Raw genomic sequence first — 17,159 nt, 5'->3', positions numbered from 1 at the left:
AGAAGGAAATGGCAACCCACTCCAGTGTTCTTGCCTGGAGAATCCCAGGGACAGGGAAGCCTGGTGGGCTGCCATCTATGGGGTTGCACAGAGTCGGACATGACTGAAGTGACTTAGTAGCAGCCACAGATTCTGACAGGTGTGAGGTAATATCTCATTGTGGTTTTTAAATTTGTATTTCTCTGATGACTAGTAATGTTGAGCATCTTTTACTGTGTGTGTCAACTATCTGTAGGTCTTCTTTGGAAAACTGCCTATTGAGGTCTTCTGCCCATTTTTAAATTGGGTTGGTTTTTTTATATTGATTTGTATGAGCTGTTTATATATTTTGGATATTAACCCCTTATTGGTCATGCCACTGTGTGAGTGCCATGATAGTTGGTTAAACACCACACTTGTGGTCCTTTTTAGGAAAAGTTGGGTATCCATCCCTTGATAATGAATGTAAGCCCTCCAGTTTCACTGTGGGTTATGTTCCCTCACAGCACCTTTTTGAGCATACGACTAGCATTAAGTGCTTATAACTGGCTATTCTATGGCAGTGTCATGGAGACAGGGCTATATTTTTAGCTTTCACACAATAGTTCAATACCCAAATCCACACATAAGGAGCAGAAGTCACAAAAGAAAGACCACAATTCCCATAACAAGGTAGATGGGAACCCATGAAGAACCCAGAATTCCCACCCCAACCCATGCCCTGGTCAGGCGTGGCCCACACTGGACCTCCACACTGGGTCATCAGCCAACTCAATAAACACGTCTCGAGTATCTTAACCTGAGCCAGGTTCTGTGCTGACATCAAGGGCTGCCCTACCCTTGAGGAGCTCTCATTTTCTCTAGTGGGTGAGACAGATTCAAACTCCATTCAGTTCTACCACAGGTATTTATAGAATACCTACTCTGAAGTCATGGCACAGTGATGAGCCAGGTAAGTAAGATCCATGCCCTCACGGGGCTCATAGCTCATAGGAAAGATAGACTCCATACGAGTGAGTTGAGTGCTACAAAGTGTTCCTGGTGTAGAGCAGGGGCTCGAACATATGTTGATAGAAAAGAGATAAAGACTATGTCTGCTTTATCCTCTCTCAGAGGGTCCTGAGAGAGGAGGACATGGGTTTCAGTAAATGAATGTAACTCCCGGCTCCCCAGTACCATCCTGTGCCTGAGAGTACCAAAATAGGGACAACTGAAACCTTAGTCCACTGGACTGGGATGTTGACCTTCCAAATGGAAAGGTCCACAGTGGTTCCTTTGGGAAGGTGGCCTAAGGCTAGAGAGGGTGAATCTGGGGCTCCCATTGTAGGGTTTGGGGGTTACTGAGCTTGCTGGTGTTGCTCTGTCAAGCCTCAGGCAGACCAAATAGGACAAAGCCTTCTAAAATTATCAATGTGAGGTCTGTTGTTCAAATGGAAGAACAAAGAAAATTCAAGTCCACTGACATAATGCTGGAGCAGAAACAGCCCTCATCTTTCAAAAAACAACCACACAGACACCTACTAAGAGAAGTATCTCAAAGTTCCCTGTTTTAGAAAGAAATCTCCTGGGTTTCAGGACTGTCCTCAGTTGTAATCCATCAGACTTGTTTTCCTGCCTTCAGAGAGCTTTCGTTTTGATTGGAGGAGAGAGAAACCCTGAAACAGACAGCAGTAGCTCAAGTTGGAGAGAAGCCCAGATGTGAGACTGTGCAGGAAGGGGTCACTTTCAGGATCAGTGATGGTAGGGGCCCAGGAAGACTTCAGAACCAGAGGAAGTGACCTTAGAACTGGCCCTTGGAGCAGAGAGAAGACTTTGACATGTAGGATAAAAGGAAATAACGTTTCAGAAGAATTCCAGGTATAGGCAATAGCTGGTATATAGGAAAATCCAGAGCACACTTAAGAGGGCCTAGTCCATTTGCCTTGACCATGGCAGGAGGAGAAGGGACGACAGAGAATGAGACCGCTGGGTGGCATCACCGACTTGATGGACGCGAGTTTGAGTGAACTCTGGGAGTTGATGATGGACAGGGAGGCCTGGCGTGCTGTGATTCATGGGGTCACAAAGAGTCGGACACAACTGAACGACTGAACTGAACTGAATGGACGATATGAAAGGGAGTAGAGGGAGGTAATTGGATCAAGATCACTAAAGACTCCACATTTCAGGCCAAGAAGTGTGGTCCTCTGTGTTTCATTTTCCTCATCCATAAAAATGGAAAGAATACCCTTTTTATTGTAAGAATTAAAGTATCTAATGGATGGCACCCTCCGACATGGATTTAGATTAACACAGCACCACACAAGTTAGCACTTTTATAATATTAGTCCTTTCAGACATTGCTCTTCTATGGAATTAAGTATTCTTTATCTGCCTTTACACAGACAGGTAATGGGTGGTTGCATCAGGGTTCTCCAGAGAAATAAAACCATTTTTTTTTTAATGTAAGACCACACAGTTGTTGGGACCAGCAAGTATAAAATCTGTAGGGCAGGCCAGCAGGCTGGAAACTCAGACAGGATTTCTATCTTAGAGTTTTGAAGCAGAATTCCTTCCTCTTCAGGAAACCTCAATTTTTTGCCCTTAAGATCTTCAGCTAATTAGATGAATCCTTCCCACATTGTGGAGGGTAATCTCCTTTACTGAAAGTCCATTTGTTGTAGATGCTAATCACATCTATAGATCACATTCCCAGCAACATGTAGACCGGTATTTGATTAAATAACTGGGTGCCTCATTGCCTAGCTAAGTGGACGTACAGAATTACCCAGCTCAGTGGTCTTGTAAAACCTTAGTCCCTAGAACATGGTACCAGATCTGCCAGATGACTTCTGTACCTTAGTAATAATTTTACGTTATTTATTCCTGCTTCTTGCATAAAACTTTCTGCGTACCGGAACCAAGCTGAATCTCTGTGGAATATATTGTGCCAAATGCTGATGCAGCCAGATATGCAGACTTCGACTTGGTGCCAAGAAGCCCTTCCTGACTGGAGTTTCCAACAGTGAGACAGACCACCTGGGATGAAGTGGGCTTGTGAGGTAAGCAACCAGAGGAGATTTAAGCATCTCCTGAGAGTGGGCCCAGGCGCCGGGAGAAAGCCCCCATGGAGGGTCAACAGATTCTGATAACTCTAGATTCTAAAAATGTTGCTCAGAAAAGTCCCTGCTTCTTCCTCCTCTCTATACCCCTCCCCTACCCCAAAGTGAGGCATCAGGGGCTGGGGCAGAACATGGAACCTCCCCTAAATGGAAACCATCTGCATATCTTTCTCACCCTTCCTCCACCAGCCCCCTCTCCCCGGCCAGCTTCGCCTGGTTGATCTTTCTGGGAGGGGAGCTTGTCAGATTCGCCTCTGCCTCAGCCTCCTTTCACACCCCACCTTATCCTCCACGCCTATCCCCCATGGAGCCTTAAGGGGCCCAGGGGATCCACCTTCGTCCTGGACAAGTCATGGGTCACCAACCACCTCTCCTCTGTGCCTACACCCAATTAATCATCACTTCCTGGTGATTTGCATGGCAACCCTCTTGTGTTAGCTGCTCAGGGGAGTTTTCTGGTTTCATTGCCTCAATTAACACTGGCTTCCTGGGTCACTGTGGATTCCCCTGCCAACCCACCACAGACTTGGCCTCTGCAGCCTGCCTGTTTGTGCTCCAGAAGGTCCTTGTGTTCTCAGGAGGCTTCCCTTACCAACAACAACCCAGGCTATATATGTAGCACCATCTCGCAAGGGATGGGGAGGTCTTGGATAGGGCTGGATTCTTGAAGTTCTGCTCAGAGCTTCAAAGGCCTAAATGATTGTTTAGTCCACTCTGGCCCACTCGATTTCACCCCCACTTTACAGATGGGGAATCCGAGACCAGACAGGGAAGAGGTGTGCCCGTGGTCGTACCTCAAGTCAGAGATAGAGCTGAGCCTAAGCTTTGGGACCCTTTCCCTCAGCCCTCCCTGTCTTTCTGTGCCACACCTTGTCAACAGAAAACAGAAAGCATCTGAAAACATGAGCATATTAGGCATGAGCGAAAAACATGTTTAGTGTTTAAATTTTGAAACTCAACAACCTCTGGGCATCCTCTGCTCAGATGGCAGCAGTTTGCAGGATGTTCTGGGAATGGCCATGGGCTGGGCTGTGGCATGGAACCAGAGGGTGGGTGGGAAAAAAGACCTTCCTCCCAGGCAGAAACTCTTTTAGCACAGTAATCTGGGTATCTCCTAAGTAACCCCTCCCCACAGAGTCATTATCACGAGCCATGGAACAAATGAACATGAGGATACAGGAACTAGACCAAAGGACAGGGAGAAAATTAGAAAGGAGAGGGAAACAGCAGCAGATCCAGAGAATACAAGGAAGACACCGGAAAGACTTCAAGTTCCCAGACCATCACGGGCCAGCAGAAGTCCAGACACTTGCTATAAAAGATCATCTCAGAGTTTCCATGACAAGGACACTGTCAAGATCAAAAAGTCACCATTCTACAAGTTGAATGACCTTCAGAAGTTATTAAGTCTAGATCCCTCTGCAGTACATAAGGGGAAACCCATAGAGTGCTTCATATCCTGCAGAGTTAGGAGCAGAGCCCAGTCCCTGCCTCCCCATGTGGGACTGTCTCCATGAGCCAGGATGGGCCATGGGGCCAGAATTTGGAGGAGGCTTAGAGCAGGGGAGGAGGCTTAGAGCAGCTCAAAGACAATGTTGAGCTTTCTGGAGCCCTGGAGCCTGGTGAGGCAAAAACACCACACAGAAAAGCTGGAGTATCTCTGTGACAATAGACTCCTGAGGTGCTGAGGAGAAACCAGTGTGGTTGTCATGAGGAAAGAAGGGCTGTGAAAGTGAAATTTACAATTTGTGAGAGAGGGAAACTGAAAATGTGCTCTCTATCCCATGCAAATTGTCTGTGGCTTTTTGTCCCACACCTGCAGCAGCTCATGGCATATACAACAGCAGGATCCATGGGTTTGGTTCCCACGGTCTTGTTCCAGGAAAATGGAAACAGAGATGGCCGCTGTCGTTCAGGGAGGGATGTGCTGGGGTGTGGGCTCCGCGTGGAGGTGTCCGCTGGGCTGACAGCCAGTCTCCTTTGTGCCTGACTGAGGTAAACCTGGTAGGGACTAGCTCCTAGGGACAGCATTCCCAGGGGCCCCTGCCTCCGCTGCCCTCAGCTCCCGACTCTCTGCCCTGCTCACCTCCTGTCACTCCCCCTTTTGTTCTGCCCCCAGATACCCCCATATTTTCATTCTTGTGAGAATTTGCTCATGCTACATCTCCTGCTGGAAATGCCCTCCTTCCTTTACTTCTCCAATCCTGTCAGCCCAGTCAGAAATTCCATGAGGAGACCTCCCGTTTGGCTCGAGGCACTAGCAGTGTCTCTCCCAACCATGCCTCTCAACCTCATGTGGCCCATATCTACTTTCAGTTGTCTATTTATTCGTTCAGTCTCCCTCAGAAGACTGGGAGCCCCACGAGGACAGTTACTGTGTCAGTAACTGACACAAAGAATTCATCTTTGTATTCCAAAGCCAAGCCCTTCGCTTGGTGCCATTGGAGGCCAGGGTACAGGCTGCCACCATCCCAGTCAGAGCCAGGGCTGTCATTGCCAATCACTCAGGGTCACCTTTCCCCTGGAGTCTCAAGAGGCTTTAGTCTTCCACATAGGGTTCCAAAACATGGTCCACTCGAGAAGGGAATGCCAAACCACTTCAGCATTCTCACCTTGAGAACCCCATGAACAGTATGAAAATGACACTGAAAGATGAACTTCCCAGGTTGGTAGGTGCCCAATATGCTACTGGAGAAGAGTGGAGAAGTAGCTCCAGAAGGAATGAAGAGGCTGAGCCAAAGTGGAAACAACCAGCTCTGGATGTGTCTGGTGGTGAAAGTATCGTCTGATGCTGTTAAGATCAATATTGCATAGGAACTTGGAACGTTAGGTCCATGAATCAAGGTAAATTGGAAGTGGTCAAACAGGAGATATCAAGAGTGAACATCGACATTTTAGGAATCAGTTCAGTTCAGCTGTTCAGTCATATCCGACGTTTTGTGACCCCATGGACTGCAGCACGCCAGGCCTCCCTGTCCATCACCAACTCCCAGAGTTAACTGAAACTCATGTCCCTTGAGTCGATGATGCTATCCAACCATCTCATCCTCTGACATCCCCCTCTCCTCCTGCCTTCAATCTTTCTCAGCATCAGGGTCTTTTCCAATGAGTCAGTTCTTTACATATGGGGTCTGAAGTATTGCAGTTTCAGTTTCAGCATCAGTCCTTCAAATGAATATCCAGGACGGATTTCCTTTCGGATGGACTGTTTGGATCTCTTTGCTGTCCAAGGGACTCTCAAGAGTCTTCTCCAACACCACAGTTCAAAAGCATCAATTCTTCAGCGCACAGCCTTCTTTATAGTCCAACTCTCACATCCATACATGACTACTGGAAAAACCATACCTTTGACTAGACAGACCTTTGTTGACAAAGAATGTCTCTGCTTTTTAATATGCTGCTAGGTTGGTCATAATTTTTCTTCCAAGGAGCAAGTGTCTTTTAATTTCATGGCTGCAGTCACCATCTGCAGTGATTTTGGAGCCCCCAAAATAAAGTCTGTCACTGTTTCCATTGTTTCCCCATCTATTTGCCATGAAGTGATGGGACCAGTTGCCATGATCTTAGTTTTCTGAATTAAGTTTTTTTTTAAGCCAGTTTTTCACTCTCTTTTACTTTCATCAGGAGGCTCTTTAGTTCTTCTTCGTTTTCTGCCATAAGGGTGGTGTCATCTACATATTTGAGGTTATTGATATTTCTCCCAGAAATCTTGATTCCAGCTTGTGCTACTTCCAGCTCAGCATTTCTCATGATGTACTCTGCATAGAAGTTAAATAAGCAGAGTGAAAATAATACAGCCTTGACGTACTCCTTTCCTGATCTGGAGCCCATCTGTTGTTACAGGTCCAGTTCTAACTGTTGCTTCTTGTCCTACATACAGGTTTCTCAAAAGGCAGGTCAGGTGGTCTGGTAGCCCCATCTCTTGAAGAATTTTCCAGTTTGTCGTGATCCACACAGTCAAAGGCTTTGGCATAGTCAATAAAGCAGAAGTAGATGTTTTTCTGGACGTCTCTTGCTTTTTCAATGATCCAGCGGATGTTGGCAATTTGATCTCTGGTTCCTCTGCCTTTTCTAAATCCAGCTTGAACATCTGGAAGTTCACAATTCACATTCTATTGAAGCCTGGCTTGGAGAATTTTGAGCACCACTTTGCTAGCGTGTGAGATAAGCGCAATTGTGTGGTAGTTTGAGCATTCTTTATCGTTGCCTTTCTTTGGGATTTCAATGAAAACTGACATTTTCCAATCCTGTGGCCACTGCTGAGTTTTCAAAATTTGCTGGCATATTGAGTGCAGCACTTTCACAGCATCATCTTTCAGGATTTGAAATAGCTCAACTGGAATTCCATCACCTCCACTAGCTTTGTCCATACTGATGCTTCCTAAGGCCCACTTGACTTCACATTCCAGGATGTCTGGCTCTAGGTGAGTGATCACACCATCATGATTATCTGGGTCCTTAAGATCTCTTTTGCGAAGTTCTTCTGTGTATTCTTGCCACCTCTTAGTAATATCTTTTGCTTCTGTTAGGTCCATACCATTTCTGTCCTTTATTGAGCCCATCTTTTCATGAAATGTTCCCTTGGTATCTCTAATTTTTTAAAAGAAATCTCTCATCTTTCCCATTCTGTTGTTTTCCTCTATTTCTTTGCATTGATCGCTGAGGAAGGCTTTCTTATCTCTCCTTGCTATTCTTTGGAACTCTGCATTCAGATGGATATATCTTTCCTTTTCTCCTTTGCCTTTCACTTCTCTTCTTTTTCTCAGCTATTTGTAAGGCCTCCTCAGACAGCCATTTTACTGTTTGTACTTCTTTTTCTTGGGGATTGTTTTCATCACTGCCTCTTGTACAATGTTATGAACCTCTGTCCATAGTTCTTCAGGCACTCTGTCTATCAGATCTAATCCCTTGAATCTATTTGTCACTTCCACTGTATAATCATAAGGGATTTGATTTAGGTCATATCTGAATGGCCTAGTGGTTTTCCCTACTTTCTTCAATTTAAGTCTGAATTTGGCAATATCATGATCTGAGCCACAGTCAGCTCCCGGTCTTGGTTTTGCTGACTGTATAGAGCTTCTCCATCTTTGGCTGCAAAGAATATAATCAGTCTGATTTTGGTATTGACCATCTGGTGATTTTCATGTGTAGAGTCTTCTCTTATGTTGTTGGAAGAGGGTGTTTGCTATGACCAATGCATTCTCTTGGCAAAATGCTATTAGCCTTTGCTCTGCTTCATTCTGTACTCCAAGGCCAAATTTGCCTGTTACTCCAGGTATCTCTTTACTTCCTACTTTTGCATTCCAGTCCCCTGTAATGAAAAGGACATCTTTTTTTGGGTGTTAGTTCCAGAAAGTCTTATAGGTATTCATAGCACTGTTCAACTTCAACTTCTTTAGCATTACTGGTCAGGGCATACACTTGGATTACTGTGATATTGAATGGTTTGCCTTGGAAACGAACAGAGATCATTCTGTCGTTTTTGAGATTGCACCCAAGTACTGTATTTTAGACTCTTTTGTTGACTATGAAGGCTACTTCATTTCTTCTTAGGGAATCAGTGAACTAAAATGGGCCAGAATGGGTGAATTTAATTCAGATGACCATTATATCTACTACTGTGGGCAAGAATCTCTTAGAAGAAATGGAGTAGCCCTCCTAGTCAACAAGAGAGTCCAGAATACTTGGGTGCAGTCTCAAAAATGACAGACTGATCTCTGTTTGTTTCCAACACAAGCCATTCATTATCAAAGTAATCCAAGTCTATGCCCCAACCACTCATGCCAAAGAGGCTGAAGTTGAGCAGTTCTATGAAGACCTACATGATGTTATAGAACTAACACCCAAAAAAAGATGTTCTTTTCATCATAGGGGACTGGAATGCAAAAGTAGGAAGTCAAGAGATACCTGGAGTAACAGGCAAATTTGGCCAGGGAGTACAGAATGAAACAGAGCAAAAGCTAATGGAGTTTTGCCAAGAGAACACACTGGTCATAGCAAACACCCTCTTCCAACCACATGAGAAGGCTCTGCACATGAACATCACCAGATGGTCAATACAAAATCATATTGATTATATTCTTTGCAGCCGAAGATGGAGAAGCTCTATACAGTCAGCAAAAACAAGACCGGGAGCTGACTGTGGCTCAGATCATGAACTCCTTATTGCCAAATTCAGTTCAGTCATTCAGTCCTGTACGACTCTTTGCAACTCCATGGATGCAGCATGCCAGGCCTCCCTGACCATCAACAACTCCCAGAGTTTACTGAAACTCATGTCCGTTGAGTTGGCAATGCCATCCAACCATCTCATCCTCTGTTGTCCCCTTCTCCTCCCGCCTTCAATCTTTCCCGGCATTGGGTCTTTTCCAGTGAGTCAGTTCTTCACATCAGGTGGCCAAAGTATTGGAGCTTCAGCTTCAGCATCAGTCCTTCCAATGAATATTCAGGACTGATTTCCTTTAGAATGGGTTGTTTGGGTCTTCTTGCTGTTCAAGAGACTCTTAAGGGTCTTCTCCAATACCACAGTTCAAAAGCATCAATTCTTCAGTGCTCAGCTTTCTTTATAGTCCAACTCTCACATCCATGCATAACTACTGGAAAAACCATAGCCTTGATGAAATAGACCTTTGTAGGCAAAGTAATGTCTCTGCTTTTTAATATGCTGTCTAGGTTGGTCATAATTTTTCTTTCAAGGAGCAAGTGTCTTTTAATTTCATGGCTGCGGTCACCATCTGCAGTGGTTTTGGAGCCCAAGAAAATAAAATCTGTCACTGTTTCCATTGTTTCTCCATCTATTTGCCATGGAGTAATGGGACCAGATGCCATGATCTTTGTTTTTTGAATGTTGAGCTTTAAGCCAGCTTTTTCACTCTCCTTATTGCCAAATTCAGACTTAAATTGAAGAAAGTAGGGAAAGACACTAGACCATTCAGATATGACCTAAATCAAACCCTTATGATTATACAGTGGAAGTGACAAATAGATTCAAGGGATTAGACCTGATAGACAGAGTACCTGAAAAACACAAGGATGGAGGTTCATAACGTTGTACAGGAGGCAATGATGAAAACCATCCCCAAGAAAAAAAAAGCAAAAGGCAAGATGGCTGTCTGAGGAGGCCTTACAAATAGCTGAGAAAAAGAAGAGAAGCGAAAGGCAAAGGAGAAAAGGAAAGATATACCCATTTGAATCCAGAGTTCCAAAGAATAGCAAGGAGAGATAAGAAAGCCTTCCTTAGTGATCAGTGCAAAGAAATAGAGGAAAACAATAGAATGGGAAAGACTAGAGATCTCTTCAAGAAAATTAGAGATACCAAGGGAACATTTCATGCAAAGATGGGCTCAGTAAAGGACAGAAACAATGTGGACCTAAAGCAGAAGAAGCAGAAGATATTAGAAAGAGGTGGCAAGAATACACAGAAGAACTTTGCAAAAGAGATCTTAATGACCCAGATAATCATGATGATGTGATCACTCACCTAGAGCCAGGCATCCTAGAGTGCAAAGTCAAGTGAGCCTTAGGAAGCATCACTACAAACAAAGCTAGTGGAGATGATGGAATTCCAGTTGAGCTATTTCAAATCCTAAAAGATGATGCTGTGAAAGTGCTACACTCAATATGCCAGCAAATTCAGAGAACTCAGCACTGCCTCCATGACTGGAATTGGTCAATTTTCATTCCAATCTGAAAGAAAAGCAATGCCAAAAATGTTCAAACTACCACACAGTTGCACTCATCTCACATGCTAGCAAAGTAATGCTCAAAATTCTCCAACTAGGCTTCAACAACAAGTGAACCGAGAACTTCCACATGTTCAAGCTGGATTTAGAAAAGGCAGAGGAACCAGAGATCAAATTGCCAACATCCTCTGGATCATCGAAAAAGCAAGAGAATTCCAGTAAAACATCTACTTCTGCTTCATTGACTTCGCTAAGTAAAGCCTTTGACTGTGTAGATCGTGACAAACTGTGGAAAATTCTTCAAGAGATAGGAATACCAAACCACCTTACCTGCCTCCTGAGAAACCTGTATGCAGGTCAAGAAACAACAGTTAGAACCAGACATGGAACAATGGGCTCATTCCAAATTGGGAAAGGAGTACGTCAAGGCTACATATTGTCACCCTGCTTATTTAACTTATATGCAGAGTACATCATGAGAAATGCCGGGCTGGATGAAGCACAGGTTGGAATCAAGATTGCCGGGAGAAATATCAATAACTTCAGGTATGCAGATGACACTACCCTTATGGCAGAAACCAAGAGAAACTAAAGAACCTCTTGATGAAGATGAAAGAGGAGAGTGAAAAAGCTGGCAGAAACTCAACGTTCTAAAACCTAAGGTCATGGCATCTGGTCCCATCATTTCGTGGCAAATGGTTGGGGAAACAATGGAAACAGTGAAAGACTTTATTTTCTTGGGCTCCAAAATCACTGCAGATGGTGACTGAAGCCATGAAATTAAAAGACACTTGCTCCTTAGAAGAAAAGTTATGACCAACCTAGATAGCATGTTAAAAAGCAGAGACATTATTTTGCAAACAAACGTCTGTCTAGTCAAAGCTATGGCTTTTCCAGTAGTCACGTATGGATGTGAGAGTTGGACTATAAAGAAAGCTTAAACACTGAAGAATTGGTGATTTTGAACTGTAGGGTTGGAGAAGACTCCTGAGAGTCCCTTGGACTGCAAAGAAATCAAACCAGTCAATCCAAAAGGAAATCAACCTTGAATATTCATTGGAAGGACTGATGCTGAAGCTGAAGCTCCAGTACTTTGGCCATCTCATGCGAAAAGCTGACTCATTAGAAAAGCCCCTGAAACTGGGAAAGATTAAAGGTAGAAGGAGAAGGAGATGACAGAGGACCAGATGGTTGGATAGCATCACGGATTCAATGGACATGAGTTTGAGCAAGCTCCAGGAGATTGTGAAGGCCAAGGGAGCCTGTCATGCTGTAGTCATAGCATTGCAGAGTCGACAAGACTGAGTGACTGAACAACAGCAACTGCCCAGGAACCAAGATTAGCTTTCTTGACGGCAACTAGTGACTCATTAAATACTCAACTCAGATCTCTCAGCTGGGGGCTGCTGGCCCCTCAGATATTTGGCTCCAGGGCCATGCTCTGGGCTTACCATGATTGCTGAGAGATGCAGAGTGGACTTCCTCATGTTGCCTCAGCCTCACTCCTGAAGAAATCCCAGCAGGAAACCCACAGCACTTCTCAGCATATGCACACACTCCCACATTTTCTCACTCTTGTACACTCACACACGTACTCCCCCTCATGCATGCATACATCCGCACATGCTCAGATATGCATATCCCCACACATGTGAGCTGACACACACATGCTCTCACACATATATACATTTTCACACACTCACATATGCACACACTTGTGTTACATGCACATATTCCCACATTCACAAATACACTTCTATTAAGCATTTCATTAGTTTGCCTACGAACCCTCAGTGAGGGTTTCAGGGCTGCAGGGAGGTGTCATTTGACACAGTGCATAGTTCCCACTGTCTTGCAGTTCCTTCTCCCCACTTTCACCATCTTTCCCCACCTCTTCACTCCATTTCTCCAGCAGTGCCCCACCCCAGCATCAAATCCTTGTCTCTCTTTTGCAGAAGCTTTCTGCCATGCACCCTGGAGCCAGGGGCAGCCCATACCTCTGTCTGTGGATCTCCACCCCCCAGGTATTGACTTTCCCAGAGTTATTTGAATCGTATTTCTCTACCTGGTTTCAAATATTGTTATGACTAGATGGATGGCTTTAACAAAAGACTTTTGTCTAAAACTCTTTGCTTCTCCTTTTAAACTAACACAGTTCCATAACAAACACTGTTTAAAGCCTCTACTAGTGCCTGGCACCATGCCCAGCATTGCCAACAAAGGCAGCACTGCCCCTAAAGGAGCATCCAATCTAATGGCAAAAACAATTAGTGGCAAGTGAAGGGTGCGATTAATGACATCCCTGGAGGCGGAGGAATGACTTCCCTTCCCTTCTGTTCACCAAATTCCAGGTGAACAGAATCGGGAGGGTCATCTTGGGCAGGAAGGACACATGCACAAAAGTGGTGGAGGGAAGGAGCCTAGCTGATGACCTGTGAGGGTGGAGCTGAGGGTGCAGGAGCAGAGCAAGCAAGCAGAAGCCAGACTGCACCAGGGTGGGCCTGTTGGCTGTGACTCTGTCCTGCCAACGATGGGCCCTGGTCCACTTGTGAAAACCATGATTCGAAAGGGAGCTGGTATTTCCGATGTCTTCCCCAAAACCGTCTGAGCCATATGCCCATCTGCCCGTCACCAAGGCCCTGGAAGTGTTCAGTGTCCAACTGTCGTCCAAGAAACACACACATCAGCGGCAACCCGTGTCTGATTCCTGTCACTGTCATCAGTTTCACCTGTTCTTGAACCTCATCTAAATGGAATCATCCAATATGGAATCATCATCCAATATGGACTGTCTTATCTTTGGCTTCTTTAGCTCACTGTGTCTGTAAGATTCACCCCTGGGTAGAATCTTTTTAAAAACTTTGTTTCCAACATTGAGGGTTGGGGTGTGAAACTTGAAGGAGCCCAGACTTAACGGTTTTCTAATCACCCCACCACAGAAGCAGGGCTCTCATGAAAATTAGCTTTTATCCTCTTCTTTTAAAAGCTTACACAGAACATAAGCCTCAAGGACCACGATGTATAGCGAGCTGCCCCAGCCATACTGAGCAGCAAGAGTCTCACTACGGTCCACGACTTAAGAGACTCTATTAAATTCAGGGTGGATTTTCTATGCCCAGTGGTTTTCCATTTTTGTCTTTTAATTTTTGCTCTAAGGACTTAATTTTAACAAAAGAGCCAAATTACCACCATGCTTTAAAATGAACTTGTTTAGGAAAGTTAAAAACAGGCTTTAGAATATGGAGCTTTAATTAACTCTGGAAGATGGTAATTAAACAGCCCCTGTGCCCTGTCTCATGCTTTTCAAAAGCAAAGAAGAGAGACCAGCAACTGGAGGTTGGCAAAACACTGAGCCACCTAAAGAGCTTTAAAGCTTCTCGTATCTTGGCTGTACCCTCAGACCAGCGACATGGGAATCTGTTGGGTTGGGACCTAGACACCAGAATAGTTTTCTAAGCTCTCAGATTCCCATGTGCATCAGAAGTTGAGAATCTCTACTTTAGGCTGATAGACAGCTGTGGACAGTGATGGGGTGAGAGACAAAAAAGGGGAACGGGTGAGGCTGAGAGACAAGGAGAGGGCGTCACACAAAAGTACATCTCAGCGTAGGAGGGAACCGAGGGAACCTCAGCCAAGCCACAAGGCACCAGAGGACATTTCCAGCCTCTCAGGAAGAATTCTGTTATGGGGTGAACTGTGTTCTCCCAGATATTGAAGCCCTACTCCTAGTACTTCAGAATGGGACTCTAACTGCCTTTAAAAAGGTAATAAGGTTAAAATGAGGCCACTAGGATGGTCCTTATAAAAAGAGGAAATTAGGGGAGGCAAAATACCAGAGCCACATGCATGGAGGGATGACCCTGTGAAGAGGCAGTGAGAGAGCCACCATCTATAAGCCAAGGAAAGAAGCCTCAGAAGAATCCAACCCTGCCAGCACCCTGATCTTGGCCTTCCATCCTCCAGAACTGTGAGAAAATGAATTTCTGTTGTTTTAAGCCGCCCAGTCTGTGGCATTTTGTTATGGCAGCTCAAACAGACTAACATATTCCATGTCAGTTCTTTGGCCATATGTATAAAGAGTTTTACAAGGGTTATTCTCTGGCCCAGTGTCTCCACTTCTAGGACTCTACCCTATACATTAATTAGGATTGACCTTAAAAAATTATCAGCTAAGATGGCCATAGAATATTCTTTATAGTTGTAGTTATTGGCAATGTTTGATAGAGGGTGAATGAAGGAATAAATGATAGCAATCAGTTCAACTGAGCAAGAAGTTATTAAGTTACCGAGATTTTTTAAGTTGTATATTCAGCATGATCTCTCACCTATGTGAAAACTAATTGATCTTAATCTTGATCAAGGATCTCATCCTGAGATCTCTTAACCCATCCCAGGATGCTGGCTGTGTGTCTACTTTCTTTGGCCTCCAGCATGTAAGTTACCTACAGGTAGCACCCCCTCCTCACCACACATGGACCCACAGGGAGTCTTCTAGCTTTCTAGCTTGTACCTCTCTATCCCAAACCCATACACAGGTGTGTACATATGAGAAATGTATTGAGCTGTAACTGCACTTTAAATTATGCATCAATTTTTAAAAGTATTTTGAAATGCAAATGGAAAAATGCTAGAATTTAATAGATACATACACAGGTGACTGATGCAGAGTCTGTGGATCTAGGAAAGGCAGGAACAGGAGGCTCAGTTTCTCTTAAGTTGGAAATGTGGAAAAAAGGGAAGGTTCTGCTGAGAGGTGGCTCCTGAACTAAGACTTACAGGCTCAAAGAATGAATAGTGGAGATTGAATGTCTCAGATATTCTCGTTCACAGGTTCAGAGGCCAGTGGGGATGCGTTCAAGTGGGAAGGTGGGGCTGGGAAAGGATGAGGGATGTAACAAGTCGCCAGAGGGAGTGGTCTGTTGTGCTGATTCCAGGAAGGATCTTAGCATGGCAGGTCAAGTGATCTGCTTTGTCAGTGATCTCGGCTGGGGGGTGGGGGTGGGGACTGGGCAGCTGTCCCAGCTGTGGGGTGCAGGGAAGAGTGGGGGCATGTGGAGGTGGAGGAAAGGGTCTAGATGATGTGGCTGAGCCCCCAAGTAACTGTACTTTGGGATACAAATGAGTGGGCCCAGGCTGGAGGGCTAGGCTTTGTAGTTCTGTGAGTGTGAAGGGGAGCAGGGAACTGATTGGGAACTTAAATTTTGGGGACCAAAGAATATAGACAGAAGGATGGGGCGAGAAGATCTCAGGAAAAGGTCTTGGGTTGTGGCCTTGAACCCAGACTGGGTCAGGCTCTTGGCTGTTTTTTCCTTGTTTGGGGTTTGTTTTTTTAAAATATTTATTTATTTTTGGCTGTACTGGGTCTTGCTACACATAGGCTTTCTCATCGCAGCAAGCAGGGGCTACTCTTTAGTTGCAGTACATGGGCTTGTCCTTGTGGTGGCTTCTCTTGTTGCAGAGCATGGGCTCTAGGCACAGGTTCAATTGTTGTGGCTTGTGGGCTCAGTAGTTAAGGCACACAAGCTTAGTTACCCCATGGCATGTAGAATCTTCCCGGACCAGGGATCAAACCCATGTGCCCTGCATTGACAGGCAGATTCTTAACCACTTAATCACCGAAGCAGTCCCTCTTCCTCATTTTATTTTGTAATGACCTTTTTGTCCCCTCAATCCTTACCTCAATTTATAGAGGATAACACTAAGGCCCAGGAAAGGGTAGAGAGTTGACAAGGAAGGGGCATGCGGGTGGGTTAGGCAATGTGAACCAAGCATGTAAGGGACCTGCTGGTGTCCTGGCCTTGGCCTGGTGCCAGCAAGCCCACTCAAGCTCACTTCAGAGCAGCCTGGTCCAGGAGGACCTCAGAAGAAACCCTGCCTCTGTCGCCTAGTGAGGCCCCGAGCCAGTCATTTCAGGACTGTGAAACAAATATGATGCAGAAATGTGCCTGGCCTATCTGTACAAGTTAGCAGCAGTTCCTTCTGAATTTCTGTTGGGTATTTTGCTTGGGTTTTTTGTTTTTGTATTTGTTTTAATTATCCAGATTAGCATTAGGTGAATTCCCATGATTAAAGGGTCCCCATTTTGTAAGACCAGCTGTCAAAGTGGAAGTAAGACATGCTAGGTTTGCTCACCAGCCAGTGTTTAGTGGACAGAGGACAGTGGGACCCCTCCAAACCCCACTCTCCACCTTGTCATGAATTAGTATCGCCTCACCATGTAAACAACACGGACTTTGTAAATACAACTCTTTCCTTAATGTTTTAGTACAACATTTGCTCTTGTAATGAGTTGAAACCCCAGTAACACTATTCCACTGCAAACTAACCCTCTTTGCCCAGCAAGGCCACTCCCGGTTTCTGGTGCTGGAGGGACTGGAGGGGCAGGTTTGGGATTGCT

At 44.9% G+C, this 17,159-nt stretch overlaps 1 long non-coding RNA gene across 1 annotated transcript in view; it reads left to right on the top strand.

Annotated features, from left to right (window-relative positions):
- Positions 1–299: 299 nt before the first annotated feature.
- Positions 300–17,159, top strand: part of LOC104993720 — a 29,818-nt gene continuing 12,958 nt past the window's right edge. The window contains exons 1-2 of the long non-coding RNA XR_825865.1: positions 300–931; positions 2,884–3,020. This is a non-coding gene — a long non-coding RNA (uncharacterized LOC104993720). The remainder of the gene's footprint in view (positions 932–2,883; positions 3,021–17,159) is intronic.

The sequence above is a fragment of the Bison bison genome, unplaced genomic scaffold (assembly GCF_000754665.1).
Source record: "Bison bison bison isolate TAMUID 2011002044 unplaced genomic scaffold, Bison_UMD1.0 scf7180017864243, whole genome shotgun sequence".
Taxonomy (NCBI): domain Eukaryota; kingdom Metazoa; phylum Chordata; class Mammalia; order Artiodactyla; family Bovidae; genus Bison; species Bison bison.
The sequence above is the reverse complement of the archived record's forward strand: the minus strand, read 5'-3'. Positions and strand labels throughout refer to the sequence as shown.